The sequence below is a fragment of the Astyanax mexicanus genome, chromosome 3 (assembly GCF_023375975.1).
Source record: "Astyanax mexicanus isolate ESR-SI-001 chromosome 3, AstMex3_surface, whole genome shotgun sequence".
NCBI lineage: Eukaryota > Metazoa > Chordata > Actinopteri > Characiformes > Acestrorhamphidae > Astyanax > Astyanax mexicanus.
Window position 1 is genome coordinate 61,483,752 of NC_064410.1, and position 13,573 is coordinate 61,497,324.

The window sequence follows — 13,573 nt, forward strand, 5'->3', positions numbered from 1 at the left end:
AAAGCAGTGTGCCAAATACTTCACTTGCGATAAAGCTCGTGGTCGTCGTCAGCTAAAACAGGACTTCCCTGACCGGGAATCGAACCCGGGCCGCGGCGGTGAGAGCGCCGAATCCTAGCCACTAGACCACCAGGGAAACAAGCTTATGAACTGACTGTCGAAAAACTTTTTGAAGCTCAGAATGGCTGACCTACCCATGCTGCGTACATGCAAGCAGGCATGGAGTAAAAGGAAGGTCCAACACCTAATTGCGACACAGGCAAAAAGCCTCAGTTTCTTTTTGTTTCAACACTGTTCTAGACCACAGTATGTGGCCCATCTTTCTGGAGGTGAACTATTGTGGAGCTGTGAAAAAAATGAGCTGCCCAAGGCACTCTACTGCCACTGATTCCTTAGTTGATAGTTGTGACAGACAAAGAATTGTGTGCATTCTTCAGAATTTGGATTAAAACTATGTTTCTAAATGTTCAAGTTGCTTGATGGCAAAAAAAACTACATCATACATGTACCAATTACATTTCCATATCAACAGAGGTGCCCGAGCTCCTTCGATAGCTCAGTTGGTAGAGCGGAGGACTGTAGGTGTTAAAATTGTCATCCTTAGGTCGCTGGTTCAAATCCGGCTCGAAGGACTCCTTTTTTTAAAACCCGTTGGGGCAAAGCAGTGTGCCAAATACTTCACTTGCGATAAAGCTCGTGGTCGTCGTCAGCTAAAACAGGACTTCCCTGACCGGGAATCGAACCCGGGCCGCGGCGGTGAGAGCGCCGAATCCTAGCCACTAGACCACCAGGGAAACAAGCTGATGAACTAACTGTCGAAAAACTTTTTGAAGCTCAGAATGGCTGACCTACCCATGCTGCGTACATGCAAGCAGGCATGGAGTAAAAGGAAGGTCCAACACCTAATTGCGACACAGGCAAAAAGCCTCAGTTTCTTTTTGTTTCAACACTGTTCTTGACCACAGTATGTGGCCCATCTTTCTGGAGGTGAACTATTGTGGAGCTGTGAAAAAAATGAGCTGCCCAAGGCACTCTACTGCCAATGATTCCTTAGTTGATAGTTGTGACAGACAAAGATTTGTGTGCATTCTTCAGAATTTGGATTAAAACCAGGTGTCTAAATGTTTAAGTTGCTTGATGGCAAAAAAACTACATCATACATGTACCAATTACATTTCCATATCAACAGAGGTGCCCAAGCTCCTTCGATAGCTCAGTTGGTAGAGCGGAGGACTGTAGGTGTTAAAATTGTCATCCTTAGGTCGCTGGTTCAAATCCGGCTCGAAGGACTCCTTTTTTTGAAACCCGTTGTGGCAAAGCAGTGTGCCAAACACTTCACTTGCGATAAAGCTCGTGGTCGTCGTCAGCTAAAACAGGACTTCCCTGACCGGGAATCGAACCCGGGCCGCGGCGGTGAGAGCGCCGAATCCTAGCCACTAGACCACCAGGCAAACAAGCTGATGAACTGACTGTCGAAAAACTTTTTGAAGCTCAGAATGGCTGACCTACCCATGCTGCGTACATGCAAGCAGGCATGGAGTAAAAGGAAGGTCCAACACCTAATTGCGACACAGGCAAAAAGCCTCAGTTTCTTTTTGTTTCAACACTGTTCTTGACCACAGTATGTGGCCCATCTTTCTGGAGGTGAACTATTGTGGAGCTGTGAAAAAAATGAGCTGCCCAAGGCACTCTACTGCCACTGATTCCTTAGTTGATAGTTGTGACAGACAAAGAATTGTGTGCATTCTTCAGAATTTGGATTAAAACCAGGTTTCTAAATGTTTAAGTTGCTTGATGGCAAAAAAAACTACATCATACATGTACCAATTAAGTTTCCATATCAACAGAGGTGCCCAAGCTCCTTCGATAGCTCAGTTGGTAGAGCGGAGGACTGTAGGTGTTAAAATTGTCATCCTTAGGTCGCTGGTTCAAATCCGGCTTGAAGGACTCCTTTTTTTAAAACCCGTTGGGGCAAAGCAGTGTGCCAAATACTTCACTTGCGATAAAGCTCGTGGTCGTCGTCAGCTAAAACAGGACTTCCCTGACCGGGAATCGAACCCGGGCCGCGGCGGTGAGAGCGCCGAATCCTAGCCACTAGACCACCAGGGAAACAAGCTGATGAACTGACTGTCGAAAAACTTTTTGAAGCTCACAATGGCTGACCTACCCATGCTGCGTACATGCAAGCAGGCATGGAGTAAAAGGAAGGTCCAACACCTAATTGCGACACAGGCAAAAAGCCTCAGTTTCTTTTTGTTTCAACACTGTTCTAGACCACAGTATGTGGCCCATCTTTCTGGAGGTGAACTATTGTGGAGCTGTGAAAAAAATGAGCTGCCCAAGGCACTCTACTGCCACTGATTCCTTAGTTGATAGTTGTGACAGACAAAGAATTGTGTGCATTCTTCAGAATTTGGATTAAAACTAGGTTTCTAAATGTTTAAGTTGCTTGATGGCAAAAAAACTACATCATACATGTACCAATTACATTTCCATATCAACAGAGGTGCCCGAGCTCCTTCGATAGCTCAGTTGGTAGAGCGGAGGACTGTAGGTGTTAAAATTGTGATCCTTAGGTCGCTGGTTCAAATCCGGCTCGAAGGACTCATTTTTTTAAAACCCGTTGGGGCAAAGCAGTGTGCCAAATACTTCACTTGCGATAAAGCTCGTGGTCGTCGTCAGCTAAAACAGGACTTCCCTGACCGGGAATCGAACCCGGGCCGCGGCGGTGAGAGCGCCGAATCCTAGCCACTAGACCACCAGGGAAACAAGCTTATGAACTGACTGTCGAAAAACTTTTTGAAGCTCAGAATGGCTGACCTACCCATGCTGCGTACATGCAAGCAGGCATGGAGTAAAAGGAAGGTCCAACACCTAATTGCGACACAGGCAAAAAGCCTCAGTTTCTTTTTGTTTCAACACTGTTCTAGACCACAGTATGTGGCCCATCTTTCTGGAGGTGAACTATTGTGGAGCTGTGAAAAAAATGAGCTGCCCAAGGCACTCTACTGCCACTGATTCCTTAGTTGATAGTTGTGACAGACAAAGAATTGTGTGCATTCTTCAGAATTTGGATTAAAACTAGGTTTCTAAATGTTTAAGTTGCTTGATGGCAAAAAAAACTACATCATACATGTACCAATTACATTTCCATATCAACAGAGGTGCCCGAGCTCCTTCGATAGCTCAGTTGGTAGAGCGGAGGACTGTAGGTGTTAAAATTGTCATCCTTAGGTCGCTGGTTCAAATCCGGCTCGAAGGACTCCTTTTTTTAAAACCGGTTGGGGCAACGCAGTGTGCCAAATACTTCACTTGCGATAAAGCTCGTGGTCGTCGTCAGCTAAAACAGGACTTCCCTGACCGGGAATCGAACCCGGGCCGCGGCGGTGAGAGCGCCGAATCCTAGCCACTAGACCACCAGGGAAACAAGCTGATGAACTGACTGTCGAAAAACTTTTTGAAGCTCAGAATGGCTGACCTACCCATGCTGCGTACATGCAAGCAGGCATGGAGTAAAAGGAAGGTCCAACACCTAATTGCGACACAGGCAAAAAGCCTCAGTTTCTTTTTGTTTCAACACTGTTCTTGACCACAGTATGTGGCCCATCTTTCTGGAGGTGAACTATTGTGGAGCTGTGAAAAAAATGAGCTGCCCAAGGCACTCTACTGCCAATGATTCCTTAGTTGATAGTTGTGACAGACAAAGATTTGTGTGCATTCTTCAGAATTTGGATTAAAACCAGGTGTCTAAATGTTTAAGTTGCTTGATGGCAAAAAAACTACATCATACATGTACCAATTACATTTCCATATCAACAGAGGTGCCCAAGCTCCTTCGATAGCTCAGTTGGTAGAGCGGAGGACTGTAGGTGTTAAAATTGTCATCCTTAGGTCGCTGGTTCAAATCCGGCTCGAAGGACTCCTTTTTTTGAAACCCGTTGTGGCAAAGCAGTGTGCCAAACACTTCACTTGCGATAAAGCTCGTGGTCGTCGTCAGCTAAAACAGGACTTCCCTGACCGGGAATCGAACCCGGGCCGCGGCGGTGAGAGCGCCGAATCCTAGCCACTAGACCACCAGGCAAACAAGCTGATGAACTGACTGTCGAAAAACTTTTTGAAGCTCAGAATGGCTGACCTACCCATGCTGCGTACATGCAAGCAGGCATGGAGTAAAAGGAAGGTCCAACACCTAATTGCGACACAGGCAAAAAGCCTCAGTTTCTTTTTGTTTCAACACTGTTCTTGACCACAGTATGTGGCCCATCTTTCTGGAGGTGAACTATTGTGGAGCTGTGAAAAAAATGAGCTGCCCAAGGCACTCTACTGCCACTGATTCCTTAGTTGATAGTTGTGACAGACAAAGAATTGTGTGCATTCTTCAGAATTTGGATTAAAACCAGGTTTCTAAATGTTTAAGTTGCTTGATGGCAAAAAAAACTACATCATACATGTACCAATTAAGTTTCCATATCAACAGAGGTGCCCAAGCTCCTTCGATAGCTCAGTTGGTAGAGCGGAGGACTGTAGGTGTTAAAATTGTCATCCTTAGGTCGCTGGTTCAAATCCGGCTTGAAGGACTCCTTTTTTTAAAACCCGTTGGGGCAAAGCAGTGTGCCAAATACTTCACTTGCGATAAAGCTCGTGGTCGTCGTCAGCTAAAACAGGACTTCCCTGACCGGGAATCGAACCCGGGCCGCGGCGGTGAGAGCGCCGAATCCTAGCCACTAGACCACCAGGGAAACAAGCTGATGAACTGACTGTCGAAAAACTTTTTGAAGCTCAGAATGGCTGACCTACCCATGCTGCGTACATGCAAGCAGGCATGGAGTAAAAGGAAATTCCAACACCTAATTGCGACACAGGCAAAAAGCCTCAATTTCTTTTTGTTTCAACACTGTTCTTGACCACAGTATGTGGCCCATCTTTCTGGAGGTGAACTATTGTGGAGCTGTGAAAAAAATGAGCTGCCCAAGGCACTCTACTGCCACTGATTCCTTAGTTGATAGTTGTGACAGACAAAGATTTGTGTGCATTCTTCAGAATTTGGATTAAAACCAGGTGTCTAAATGTTTAAGTTGCTTGATGGCAAAAAAAACTACATCATACATGTACCAATTACATTTCCATATCAACAGAGGTGCCCAAGCTCCTTCGATAGCTCAGTTGGTAGAGCGGAGGACTGTAGGTGTTAAAATTGTCATCCTTAGGTCGCTGGTTCAAATCCGGCTCGAAGGACTCCTTTTTTTAAAACCCGTTGGGGCAAAGCAGTGTGCCAAATACTTCACTTGCGATAAAGCTCGTGGTCGTCGTCAGCTAAAACAGGACTTCCCTGACCGGGAATCGAACCCGGGCCGCGGCGGTGAGAGCGCCGAATCCTAGCCACTAGACCACCAGGGAAACAAGCTGATGAACTGACTGTCGAAAAACTTTTTGAAGCTCAGAATGGCTGACCTACCCATGCGGCGTACATGCAAGCAGGCATGGAGTAAAAGGAAGGTCCAACACCTAATTGCGACACAGGCAAAAAGCCTCAGTTTCTTTTTGTTTCAACACTGTTCTTGACCACAGTATGTGGCCCATCTTTCTGGAGGTGAACTATTGTGGAGCTGTGAAAAAAATGAGCTGCCCAAGGCACTCTACTGCCACTGATTCCTTAGTTGATAGTTGTGACAGACAAAGATTTGTGTGCATTCTTCAGAATTTGGATTAAAACCAGGTGTCTAAATGTTTAAGTTGCTTGATGGCAAAAAAACTACATCATACATGTACCAATTACATTTCCATATCAACAGAGGTGCCCAAGCTCCTTCGATAGCTCATTTGGTAGAGCGGAGGACTGTAGGTGTTAAAATTGTCATCCTTAGGTCGCTGGTTCAAATCCGGCTCGAAGGACTCCTTTTTTTTAAATCCATTGTGGCAAAGCAGTGTGCCAAATACTTCACTTGCGATAAAGCTCGTGGTCGTCGTCAGCTAAAACAGGACTTCCCTGACCGGGAATCGAACCCGGGCCGCGGCGGTGAGAGCGCCGAATCCTAGCCACTAGACCACCAGGGAAACAAGCTGATGAACTGACTGTCGAAAAACTTTTTGAAGCTCAGAATGGCTGACCTACCCATGCTGCGTACATGCAAGCAGGCATGGAGTAAAAGGAAGGTCCAACACCTAAATGCGACACGGGCAAAAAGCCTCAGTTTCTTTTTGTTTCAACACTGTTCTAGACCACAGTATGTGGCCCATCTTTCTGGAGGTGAACTATTGTGGAGCTGTGAAAAAAATGAGCTGCCCAAGGCACTCTACTGCCACTGATTCCTTAGTTGATAGTTGTGACAGACAAAGAATTGTGTGCATTCTTCAGAATTTGGATTAAAACCAGGTTTCTAAATGTTTAAGTTGCTTGATGGCAAAAAAAACTACATCATACATGTACCAATTACGTTTCCATATCAACAGAGGTGCCCAAGCTCCTTCGATAGCTCAGTTGGTAGAGCGGAGGACTGTAGGTGTTATAATTGTCATCCTTAGGTCGCTGGTTCAAATCCGGCTTGAAGGACTCCTTTTTTTAAAACCCGTTGGGGCAAAGCAGTGTGCCAAATACTTCACTTGCGATAAAGCTCGTGGTCGTCGTCAGCTAAAACAGGACTTCCCTGACCGGGAATCGAACCCGGGCCGCGGCGGTGAGAGCGCCGAATCCTAGCCACTAGACCACCAGGGAAACAAGCTAATACTGACTGTCGAAAAACTTTTTGAAGCTCAGAATGGCTGACCTACCCATGCTGCGTACATGCAAGCAGGCATGGAGTAAAAGGAAGGTCCAACACCTAAATGCGACACGGGCAAAAAGCCTCAGTTTCTTTTTGTTTCAACACTGTTCTAGACCACAGTATGTGGCCCATCTTTCTGGAGGTGAACTATTGTGGAGCTGTGAAAAAAATGAGCTGCCCAAGGCACTCTACTGCCACTGATTCCTTAGTTGATAGTTGTGACAGACAAAGAATTGTGTGCATTCTTCAGAATTTGGATTAAAACCAGGTTTCTAAATGTTTAAGTTGCTTGATGGCAAAAAAAACTACATCATACATGTACCAATTACGTTTCCATATCAACAGAGGTGCCCAAGCTCCTTCGATAGCTCAGTTGGTAGAGCGGAGGACTGTAGGTGTTATAATTGTCATCCTTAGGTCGCTGGTTCAAATCCGGCTCGAAGGACTCCTTTTTTTAAAACCCGTTGGGGCAAAGCAGTGTGCCAAATACTTCACTTGCGATAAAGCTCGTGGTCGTCGTCAGCTAAAACAAGACTTCCCTGACAGGGAATCGAACCCGGGCCGCGGCGGTGAGAGCGCCGAATCCTAGCCACTAGACCACCAGGGAAACAAGCTGATGAACTGACTGTCGAAAAACTTTTTGAAGCTCAGAATGGCTGACCTACCCATGCTGCGTACATGCAAGCAGGCATGGAGTAAAAGGAAATTCCAACACCTTATTGCGACACAGGCAAAAAGCCTCAATTTCTTTTTGTTTCAACACTGTTCTAGACCACAGTATGTGGCCCATCTTTCTGGAGGTGAACTATTGTGGAGCTGTGAAAAAAATGAGCTGCCCAAGGCACTCTACTGCCACTGATTCCTTAGTTGATAGTTGTGACAGACAAAGATTTGTGTGCATTCTTCAGAATTTGGATTAAAACCAGGTGTCTAAATGTTTAAGTTGCTTGATGGCAAAAAAACTACATCATACATGTACCAATTACATTTCCATATCAACAGAGGTGCCCAAGCTCCTTCGATAGCTCAGTTGGTAGAGCGGAGGACTGTAGGTGTTAAAATTGTCATCCTTAGGTCGCTGGTTCAAATCCGGCTCGAAGGACTCCTTTTTTTGAAACCCGTTGTGGCAAAGCAGTGTGCCAAACACTTCACTTGCGATAAAGCTCGTGGTCGTCGTCAGCTAAAACAGGACTTCCCTGACCGGGAATCGAACCCGGGCCGCGGCGGTGAGAGCGCCGAATCCTAGCCACTAGACCACCAGGGAAACAAGCTGATGAACTGACTGGCGAAAAACTTTTTGAAGCTCAGAATGGCTGACCTACCCATGCTGCGTACGTGCAAGCAGGCATGGAGTAAAAGGAAGGTCCAACACCTAAATGCGACACAGGCAAAAAGCCTCAGTTTCTTTTTGTTTCAACACTGTTCTAGACCACAGTATGTGGCCCATCTTTCTGGAGGTGAACTATTGTGGAGCTGTGAAAAAATGAGCTGCCCAAGGCACTCTACTGCCACTGATTCCTTAGTTGATAGTTGTGACAGACAAAGAATTGTGTGCATTCTTCAGAATTTGGATTAAAACCAGGTTTCTAAATGTTTAAGTTGCTTGATGGCAAAAAAAAAACTACATCATACATGTACCAATTAAGTTTCCATATCAACAGAGGTGCCCAAGGTACTTCGATAGCTCAGTTGGTAGAGCGGAGGACTGTAGGTGTTAAAATTGTCATCCTTAGGTCGCTGGTTCAAATCCGGCTCGAAGGACTCCTTTTTTTAAAACCCGTTGGGGCAAAGCAGTGTGCCAAATACTTCACTTGCGATAAAGCTCGTGGTCGTCGTCAGCTAAAACAGGACTTCCCTGACCGGGAATCGAACCCGGGCCGCGGCGGTGAGAGCGCCGAATCCTAGCCACTAGACCACCAGGGAAACAAGCTGATGAACTGACTGTCGAAAAACTTTTTGAAGCTCAGAATGGCTGACCTACCCATGCTGCGTACATGCAAGCAGGCATGGAGTAAAAGGAAGGTCCAACACCTAATTGCGACACAGGCAAAAAGCCTCAGTTTCTTTTTGTTTCAACACTGTTCTAGACCACAGTATGTGGCCCATCTTTCTGGAGGTGAACTATTGTGGAGCTGTGAAAAAAATGAGCTGCCCAAGGCACTCTACTGCCACTGATTCCTTAGTTGATAGTTGTGACAGACAAAGAATTGTGTGCATTCTTCAGAATTTGGATTAAAACTAGGTTTCTAAATGTTTAAGTTGCTTGATGGCAAAAAAACTACATCATACATGTACCAATTACATTTCCATATCAACAGAGGTGCCCAAGCTCCTTCGATAGCTCAGTTGGTAGAGCGGAGGACTGTAGGTGTTAAAATTGTCATCCTTAGGTCGCTGGTTCAAATCCGGCTCGAAGGACTCCTTTTTTTGAAACCCGTTGTGGCAAAGCAGTGTGCCAAACACTTCACTTGCGATAAAGCTCGTGGTCGTCGTCAGCTAAAACAGGACTTCCCTGACCGGGAATCGAACCCGGGCCGCGGCGGTGAGAGCGCCGAATCCTAGCCACTAGACCACCAGGCAAACAAGCTGATGAACTGACTGTCGAAAAACTTTTTGAAGCTCAGAATGGCTGACCTACCCATGCTGCGTACATGCAAGCAGGCATGGAGTAAAAGGAAGGTCCAACACCTAATTGCGACACAGGCAAAAAGCCTCAGTTTCTTTTTGTTTCAACACTGTTCTTGACCACAGTATGTGGCCCATCTTTCTGGAGGTGAACTATTGTGGAGCTGTGAAAAAAATGAGCTGCCCAAGGCACTCTACTGCCACTGATTCCTTAGTTGATAGTTGTGACAGACAAAGAATTGTGTGCATTCTTCAGAATTTGGATTAAAACCAGGTTTCTAAATGTTTAAGTTGCTTGATGGCAAAAAAAACTACATCATACATGTACCAATTAAGTTTCCATATCAACAGAGGTGCCCAAGCTCCTTCGATAGCTCAGTTGGTAGAGCGGAGGACTGTAGGTGTTAAAATTGTCATCCTTAGGTCGCTGGTTCAAATCCGGCTTGAAGGACTCCTTTTTTTAAAACCCGTTGGGGCAAAGCAGTGTGCCAAATACTTCACTTGCGATAAAGCTCGTGGTCGTCGTCAGCTAAAACTGGACTTCCCTGACCGGGAATCGAACCCGGGCCGCGGCGGTGAGAGCGCCGAATCCTAGCCACTAGACCACCAGGGAAACAAGCTGATGAACTGACTGTCGAAAAACTTTTTGAAGCTCACAATGGCTGACCTACCCATGCTGCGTACATGCAAGCAGGCATGGAGTAAAAGGAAGGTCCAACACCTAATTGCGACACAGGCAAAAAGCCTCAGTTTCTTTTTGTTTCAACACTGTTCTAGACCACAGTATGTGGCCCATCTTTCTGGAGGTGAACTATTGTGGAGCTGTGAAAAAAATGAGCTGCCCAAGGCACTCTACTGCCACTGATTCCTTAGTTGATAGTTGTGACAGACAAAGAATTGTGTGCATTCTTCAGAATTTGGATTAAAACTAGGTTTCTAAATGTTTAAGTTGCTTGATGGCAAAAAAACTACATCATACATGTACCAATTACATTTCCATATCAACAGAGGTGCCCGAGCTCCTTCGATAGCTCAGTTGGTAGAGCGGAGGACTGTAGGTGTTAAAATTGTGATCCTTAGGTCGCTGGTTCAAATCCGGCTCGAAGGACTCATTTTTTTAAAACCCGTTGGGGCAAAGCAGTGTGCCAAATACTTCACTTGCGATAAAGCTCGTGGTCGTCGTCAGCTAAAACAGGACTTCCCTGACCGGGAATCGAACCCGGGCCGCGGCGGTGAGAGCGCCGAATCCTAGCCACTAGACCACCAGGGAAACAAGCTTATGAACTGACTGTCGAAAAACTTTTTGAAGCTCAGAATGGCTGACCTACCCATGCTGCGTACATGCAAGCAGGCATGGAGTAAAAGGAAGGTCCAACACCTAATTGCGACACAGGCAAAAAGCCTCAGTTTCTTTTTGTTTCAACACTGTTCTAGACCACAGTATGTGGCCCATCTTTCTGGAGGTGAACTATTGTGGAGCTGTGAAAAAAATGAGCTGCCCAAGGCACTCTACTGCCACTGATTCCTTAGTTGATAGTTGTGACAGACAAAGATTTGTGTGCATTCTTTAGAATTTGGATTAAAACCAGGTGTCTAAATGTTTAAGTTGCTTGATGGCAAAAAAACTACATCATACATGTACCAATTACATTTCCATATCAACAGAGGTGCCCAAGCTCCTTCGATAGCTCAGTTGGTAGAGCGGAGGACTGTAGGTGTTAAAATTGTCATCCTTAGGTCGCTGGTTCAAATCCGGCTCGAAGGACTCCTTTTTTTGAAACCCGTTGTGGCAAAGCAGTGTACCAAAGACTTCACTTGCGATAAAGCTCGTGGTCGTCGTCAGCTAAAACAGGACTTCCCTGACCGGGAATCGAACCCGGGCCGCGGCGGTGAGAGCGCTGAATCCTAGCCACTAGACCACCAGGGAAACAAGCTGATGAACTGACTGTCGAAAAACTTTTTGAAGCTCAGAATGACTGACCTACCCATGCTGCGTACATGCAAGCAGGCATGGAGTAAAAGGAAGGTCCAACACCTAATTGCGACATAGGCAAAAATCCTCAATTTCTTTTTGTTTCAACACTGTTCTTGACCACAGTATGTGGCCCATCTTTCTGGAGGTGAACTATTGTGGAGCTGTGAAATTAATGAGCTGCCCAAGGCACTCTACTGCCACTGATTCCTTAGTTGATAGTTGTGACAGACAAAGAATTGTGTGCATTCTTCAGAATTTGGATTAAAACCAGGTTTCTAAATGTTTAAGTTGCTTGATGGCAAAAATACAACATCATACATGTACCAATTACATTTCCATATCAAGGGAGGTGCCCGAGCTCCTTCGATAGCTCAGTTGGTAGAGCGGAGGACTGTAGGTGTTAAAATTGTTATCCTTAGGTTGCTGGTTCAAATCCGGCTCGAAGGACTCCTTTTTTAAAACCTGTTGTGGCAAAGCAGTGTGCCAAATACTTCACTTGCGATAAAGCTCGTGGTCGTCGTCAGCTAAAACAGGACTTCCCTGCCCGGGAATCGAACCCGGGCCGCGGCGGTGAGAGCGCCGAATCCTAGCCACTAGACCACCAGGGAAACAAGCTGATGAACTGACTGTCGAAAAACTTTTTGAAGCTAACAATGGCTGACCTACCCATGCTGCGTACATGCAAGCAGGCATGGAGTAAAAGGAAGGTCCAACACCTAAATGCGACACAGGCAAAAAGCCTCAGTTTCTTTTTGTTTCAACACTGTTGTAGACCACAGTATGTGGCCCATCTTTTTGGAGGTGAACTATTGTGGAGCTGTGAAAAAAATGAGCTGCCCAAGGCACTCTACTGCCACTGATTCCTTAGTTGATAGTTGTGACAGACAAAGAATTGTGTGCATTCTTCAGAATTTGGATTAAAACCAGGTTTCTAAATGTTTAAGTAGCTTGATGGCAAAAAAACTACATCATACATGTACCAATTACATTTCCATATCAACAGAGGTGCCCGAGCTCCTTCGATAGCTCAGTTGGTAGAGCGGAGGACTGTAGGTGTTAAAATTGTCATCCTTAGGTCGCTGGTTCAAATACGGCTCGAAGGACTCCTTTTTTTAAAACCCGTTGTGGCAAAGCAGTGTGCCAAATACTTCACTGGCGATAAAGCTCGTGGTCGTCGTCAGCTAAAACAGGACTTCCCTGACCGGGAATCGAACCCGGGCCGCGGCGGTGAGAGCGCCGAATCCTAGCCACTAGACCATCAGGGAAACAAGCTGTTGAACTGACTGTCGAAAAACTTTTTGAAGCTCAGAATGACTGACCCACCCATGTTGCGTACATGCAAGCAGGCATGGAGTAAAAGGAAGGTCCAACACCTAATTGCGACATAGGCAAAAACCCTCAATTTCTTTTTGTTTCAACACTGTTCTTGACCACAGTATGTGGCCCATCTTTCTGGAGGTGAACTATTGTGGAGCTGTGAAAAAAATGAGCTGCCCAAGTCACTCTACTGCCACTGATTCCTTAGTTGATAGTTGTGACAGACAAAGAATTGTGTGCATTCTTCAGAATTTGGATTAAAACCAGGTTTCTAAATGTTTAAGTTGCTTGATGGCAAAAATACAACATCATACATGTACCAATTACATTTCCATATCAACGGAGGTGCCCGAGCTCCTTCGATAGCTCAGTTGGTAGAGCGGAGGACTGTAGGTGTTACAATTGTTATCCTTAGGTCGCTGGTTCAAATCCGGCTCGAAGGACTCCTTTTTTTAAAACCTGTTGTGGCAAAGCAGTGTGCCAAACACTTCACTTGCGATAAAGCTCGTGGTCGTCGTCAGCTAAAACAGGACTTCCCTGACCGGGAATCGATCCCGGGCCGCGGCGGTGAGAGCGCCGAATCCTAGCCACTAGACCACCAGGGAAACAAGCTGATGAACTGACTGTCGAAAAACTTTTTGAAGCTCAGAATGGCTGACCTACCCATGCTGCGTACATGCAAGCAGGCATGGAGTAAAAGGAAGGTCCAACACCTATATGCGACATAGGCAAAAACCCTCAATTTCTTTTTGTTTCAACACTGTTCCTGACCACAGTATGTGGCCCATCTTTCTGGAGGTGAACTATTGTGGAGCTGTGAAAAAAATGAGCTGCCCAAGGCACTCTACTGCCACTGATTCCTTAGTTGATAGTTGTGACAGACAAAGAATTGTGT

At 45.8% G+C, this 13,573-nt stretch overlaps 1 long non-coding RNA gene and 41 other non-coding genes across 42 annotated transcripts in view; 20 read left to right on the plus strand and 22 right to left on the minus strand.

Moving 5' to 3' along the window:
- The window catches only part of LOC125799400 (uncharacterized), a 199,720-nt gene that overhangs the window by 178,283 nt on the left and 7,864 nt on the right, over window positions 1-13,573 (minus strand). The window lies entirely within an intron of this gene.
- On the minus strand, window positions 65-136 carry trnae-cuc (transfer RNA glutamic acid (anticodon CUC)). Its single transcript has one exon. It is a non-coding gene; the product is annotated as a tRNA-Glu (tRNA).
- Window positions 546-632, plus strand: trnay-gua (transfer RNA tyrosine (anticodon GUA)). Its single transcript is given in 2 exon segments — window positions 546-582; window positions 597-632. It is a non-coding gene; the product is annotated as a tRNA-Tyr (tRNA).
- Window positions 723-794, minus strand: trnae-cuc (transfer RNA glutamic acid (anticodon CUC)). Its single transcript has one exon. It is a non-coding gene; the product is annotated as a tRNA-Glu (tRNA).
- trnay-gua (transfer RNA tyrosine (anticodon GUA)) lies at window positions 1,203-1,289 on the plus strand. Its single transcript is given in 2 exon segments — window positions 1,203-1,239; window positions 1,254-1,289. It is a non-coding gene; the product is annotated as a tRNA-Tyr (tRNA).
- trnae-cuc (transfer RNA glutamic acid (anticodon CUC)) lies at window positions 1,380-1,451 on the minus strand. Its single transcript has one exon. It is a non-coding gene; the product is annotated as a tRNA-Glu (tRNA).
- Window positions 1,861-1,947, plus strand: trnay-gua (transfer RNA tyrosine (anticodon GUA)). Its single transcript is given in 2 exon segments — window positions 1,861-1,897; window positions 1,912-1,947. It is a non-coding gene; the product is annotated as a tRNA-Tyr (tRNA).
- trnae-cuc (transfer RNA glutamic acid (anticodon CUC)) lies at window positions 2,038-2,109 on the minus strand. Its single transcript has one exon. It is a non-coding gene; the product is annotated as a tRNA-Glu (tRNA).
- Window positions 2,518-2,604, plus strand: trnay-gua (transfer RNA tyrosine (anticodon GUA)). Its single transcript is given in 2 exon segments — window positions 2,518-2,554; window positions 2,569-2,604. It is a non-coding gene; the product is annotated as a tRNA-Tyr (tRNA).
- trnae-cuc (transfer RNA glutamic acid (anticodon CUC)) lies at window positions 2,695-2,766 on the minus strand. Its single transcript has one exon. It is a non-coding gene; the product is annotated as a tRNA-Glu (tRNA).
- On the plus strand, window positions 3,176-3,262 carry trnay-gua (transfer RNA tyrosine (anticodon GUA)). Its single transcript is given in 2 exon segments — window positions 3,176-3,212; window positions 3,227-3,262. It is a non-coding gene; the product is annotated as a tRNA-Tyr (tRNA).
- Window positions 3,353-3,424, minus strand: trnae-cuc (transfer RNA glutamic acid (anticodon CUC)). Its single transcript has one exon. It is a non-coding gene; the product is annotated as a tRNA-Glu (tRNA).
- Window positions 3,833-3,919, plus strand: trnay-gua (transfer RNA tyrosine (anticodon GUA)). The gene is given in 2 exon segments: window positions 3,833-3,869; window positions 3,884-3,919. It is a non-coding gene; the product is annotated as a tRNA-Tyr (tRNA).
- trnae-cuc (transfer RNA glutamic acid (anticodon CUC)) lies at window positions 4,010-4,081 on the minus strand. The gene has a single exon. It is a non-coding gene; the product is annotated as a tRNA-Glu (tRNA).
- On the plus strand, window positions 4,491-4,577 carry trnay-gua (transfer RNA tyrosine (anticodon GUA)). The gene is given in 2 exon segments: window positions 4,491-4,527; window positions 4,542-4,577. It is a non-coding gene; the product is annotated as a tRNA-Tyr (tRNA).
- On the minus strand, window positions 4,668-4,739 carry trnae-cuc (transfer RNA glutamic acid (anticodon CUC)). Its single transcript has one exon. It is a non-coding gene; the product is annotated as a tRNA-Glu (tRNA).
- trnay-gua (transfer RNA tyrosine (anticodon GUA)) lies at window positions 5,149-5,235 on the plus strand. The gene is given in 2 exon segments: window positions 5,149-5,185; window positions 5,200-5,235. It is a non-coding gene; the product is annotated as a tRNA-Tyr (tRNA).
- On the minus strand, window positions 5,326-5,397 carry trnae-cuc (transfer RNA glutamic acid (anticodon CUC)). The gene has a single exon. It is a non-coding gene; the product is annotated as a tRNA-Glu (tRNA).
- Window positions 5,806-5,892, plus strand: trnay-gua (transfer RNA tyrosine (anticodon GUA)). The gene is given in 2 exon segments: window positions 5,806-5,842; window positions 5,857-5,892. It is a non-coding gene; the product is annotated as a tRNA-Tyr (tRNA).
- Window positions 5,983-6,054, minus strand: trnae-cuc (transfer RNA glutamic acid (anticodon CUC)). Its single transcript has one exon. It is a non-coding gene; the product is annotated as a tRNA-Glu (tRNA).
- trnay-gua (transfer RNA tyrosine (anticodon GUA)) lies at window positions 6,464-6,550 on the plus strand. Its single transcript is given in 2 exon segments — window positions 6,464-6,500; window positions 6,515-6,550. It is a non-coding gene; the product is annotated as a tRNA-Tyr (tRNA).
- Window positions 6,641-6,712, minus strand: trnae-cuc (transfer RNA glutamic acid (anticodon CUC)). Its single transcript has one exon. It is a non-coding gene; the product is annotated as a tRNA-Glu (tRNA).
- trnay-gua (transfer RNA tyrosine (anticodon GUA)) lies at window positions 7,120-7,206 on the plus strand. Its single transcript is given in 2 exon segments — window positions 7,120-7,156; window positions 7,171-7,206. It is a non-coding gene; the product is annotated as a tRNA-Tyr (tRNA).
- Window positions 7,297-7,368, minus strand: trnae-cuc (transfer RNA glutamic acid (anticodon CUC)). The gene has a single exon. It is a non-coding gene; the product is annotated as a tRNA-Glu (tRNA).
- On the plus strand, window positions 7,777-7,863 carry trnay-gua (transfer RNA tyrosine (anticodon GUA)). The gene is given in 2 exon segments: window positions 7,777-7,813; window positions 7,828-7,863. It is a non-coding gene; the product is annotated as a tRNA-Tyr (tRNA).
- On the minus strand, window positions 7,954-8,025 carry trnae-cuc (transfer RNA glutamic acid (anticodon CUC)). Its single transcript has one exon. It is a non-coding gene; the product is annotated as a tRNA-Glu (tRNA).
- trnay-gua (transfer RNA tyrosine (anticodon GUA)) lies at window positions 8,436-8,522 on the plus strand. The gene is given in 2 exon segments: window positions 8,436-8,472; window positions 8,487-8,522. It is a non-coding gene; the product is annotated as a tRNA-Tyr (tRNA).
- Window positions 8,613-8,684, minus strand: trnae-cuc (transfer RNA glutamic acid (anticodon CUC)). Its single transcript has one exon. It is a non-coding gene; the product is annotated as a tRNA-Glu (tRNA).
- trnay-gua (transfer RNA tyrosine (anticodon GUA)) lies at window positions 9,093-9,179 on the plus strand. The gene is given in 2 exon segments: window positions 9,093-9,129; window positions 9,144-9,179. It is a non-coding gene; the product is annotated as a tRNA-Tyr (tRNA).
- Window positions 9,270-9,341, minus strand: trnae-cuc (transfer RNA glutamic acid (anticodon CUC)). Its single transcript has one exon. It is a non-coding gene; the product is annotated as a tRNA-Glu (tRNA).
- trnay-gua (transfer RNA tyrosine (anticodon GUA)) lies at window positions 9,751-9,837 on the plus strand. The gene is given in 2 exon segments: window positions 9,751-9,787; window positions 9,802-9,837. It is a non-coding gene; the product is annotated as a tRNA-Tyr (tRNA).
- Window positions 9,928-9,999, minus strand: trnae-cuc (transfer RNA glutamic acid (anticodon CUC)). Its single transcript has one exon. It is a non-coding gene; the product is annotated as a tRNA-Glu (tRNA).
- On the plus strand, window positions 10,408-10,494 carry trnay-gua (transfer RNA tyrosine (anticodon GUA)). The gene is given in 2 exon segments: window positions 10,408-10,444; window positions 10,459-10,494. It is a non-coding gene; the product is annotated as a tRNA-Tyr (tRNA).
- Window positions 10,585-10,656, minus strand: trnae-cuc (transfer RNA glutamic acid (anticodon CUC)). The gene has a single exon. It is a non-coding gene; the product is annotated as a tRNA-Glu (tRNA).
- On the plus strand, window positions 11,065-11,151 carry trnay-gua (transfer RNA tyrosine (anticodon GUA)). The gene is given in 2 exon segments: window positions 11,065-11,101; window positions 11,116-11,151. It is a non-coding gene; the product is annotated as a tRNA-Tyr (tRNA).
- trnae-cuc (transfer RNA glutamic acid (anticodon CUC)) lies at window positions 11,242-11,313 on the minus strand. Its single transcript has one exon. It is a non-coding gene; the product is annotated as a tRNA-Glu (tRNA).
- On the plus strand, window positions 11,722-11,808 carry trnay-gua (transfer RNA tyrosine (anticodon GUA)). The gene is given in 2 exon segments: window positions 11,722-11,758; window positions 11,773-11,808. It is a non-coding gene; the product is annotated as a tRNA-Tyr (tRNA).
- Window positions 11,898-11,969, minus strand: trnae-cuc (transfer RNA glutamic acid (anticodon CUC)). Its single transcript has one exon. It is a non-coding gene; the product is annotated as a tRNA-Glu (tRNA).
- On the plus strand, window positions 12,378-12,464 carry trnay-gua (transfer RNA tyrosine (anticodon GUA)). Its single transcript is given in 2 exon segments — window positions 12,378-12,414; window positions 12,429-12,464. It is a non-coding gene; the product is annotated as a tRNA-Tyr (tRNA).
- Window positions 12,555-12,626, minus strand: trnae-cuc (transfer RNA glutamic acid (anticodon CUC)). The gene has a single exon. It is a non-coding gene; the product is annotated as a tRNA-Glu (tRNA).
- Window positions 13,035-13,121, plus strand: trnay-gua (transfer RNA tyrosine (anticodon GUA)). Its single transcript is given in 2 exon segments — window positions 13,035-13,071; window positions 13,086-13,121. It is a non-coding gene; the product is annotated as a tRNA-Tyr (tRNA).
- trnae-cuc (transfer RNA glutamic acid (anticodon CUC)) lies at window positions 13,212-13,283 on the minus strand. The gene has a single exon. It is a non-coding gene; the product is annotated as a tRNA-Glu (tRNA).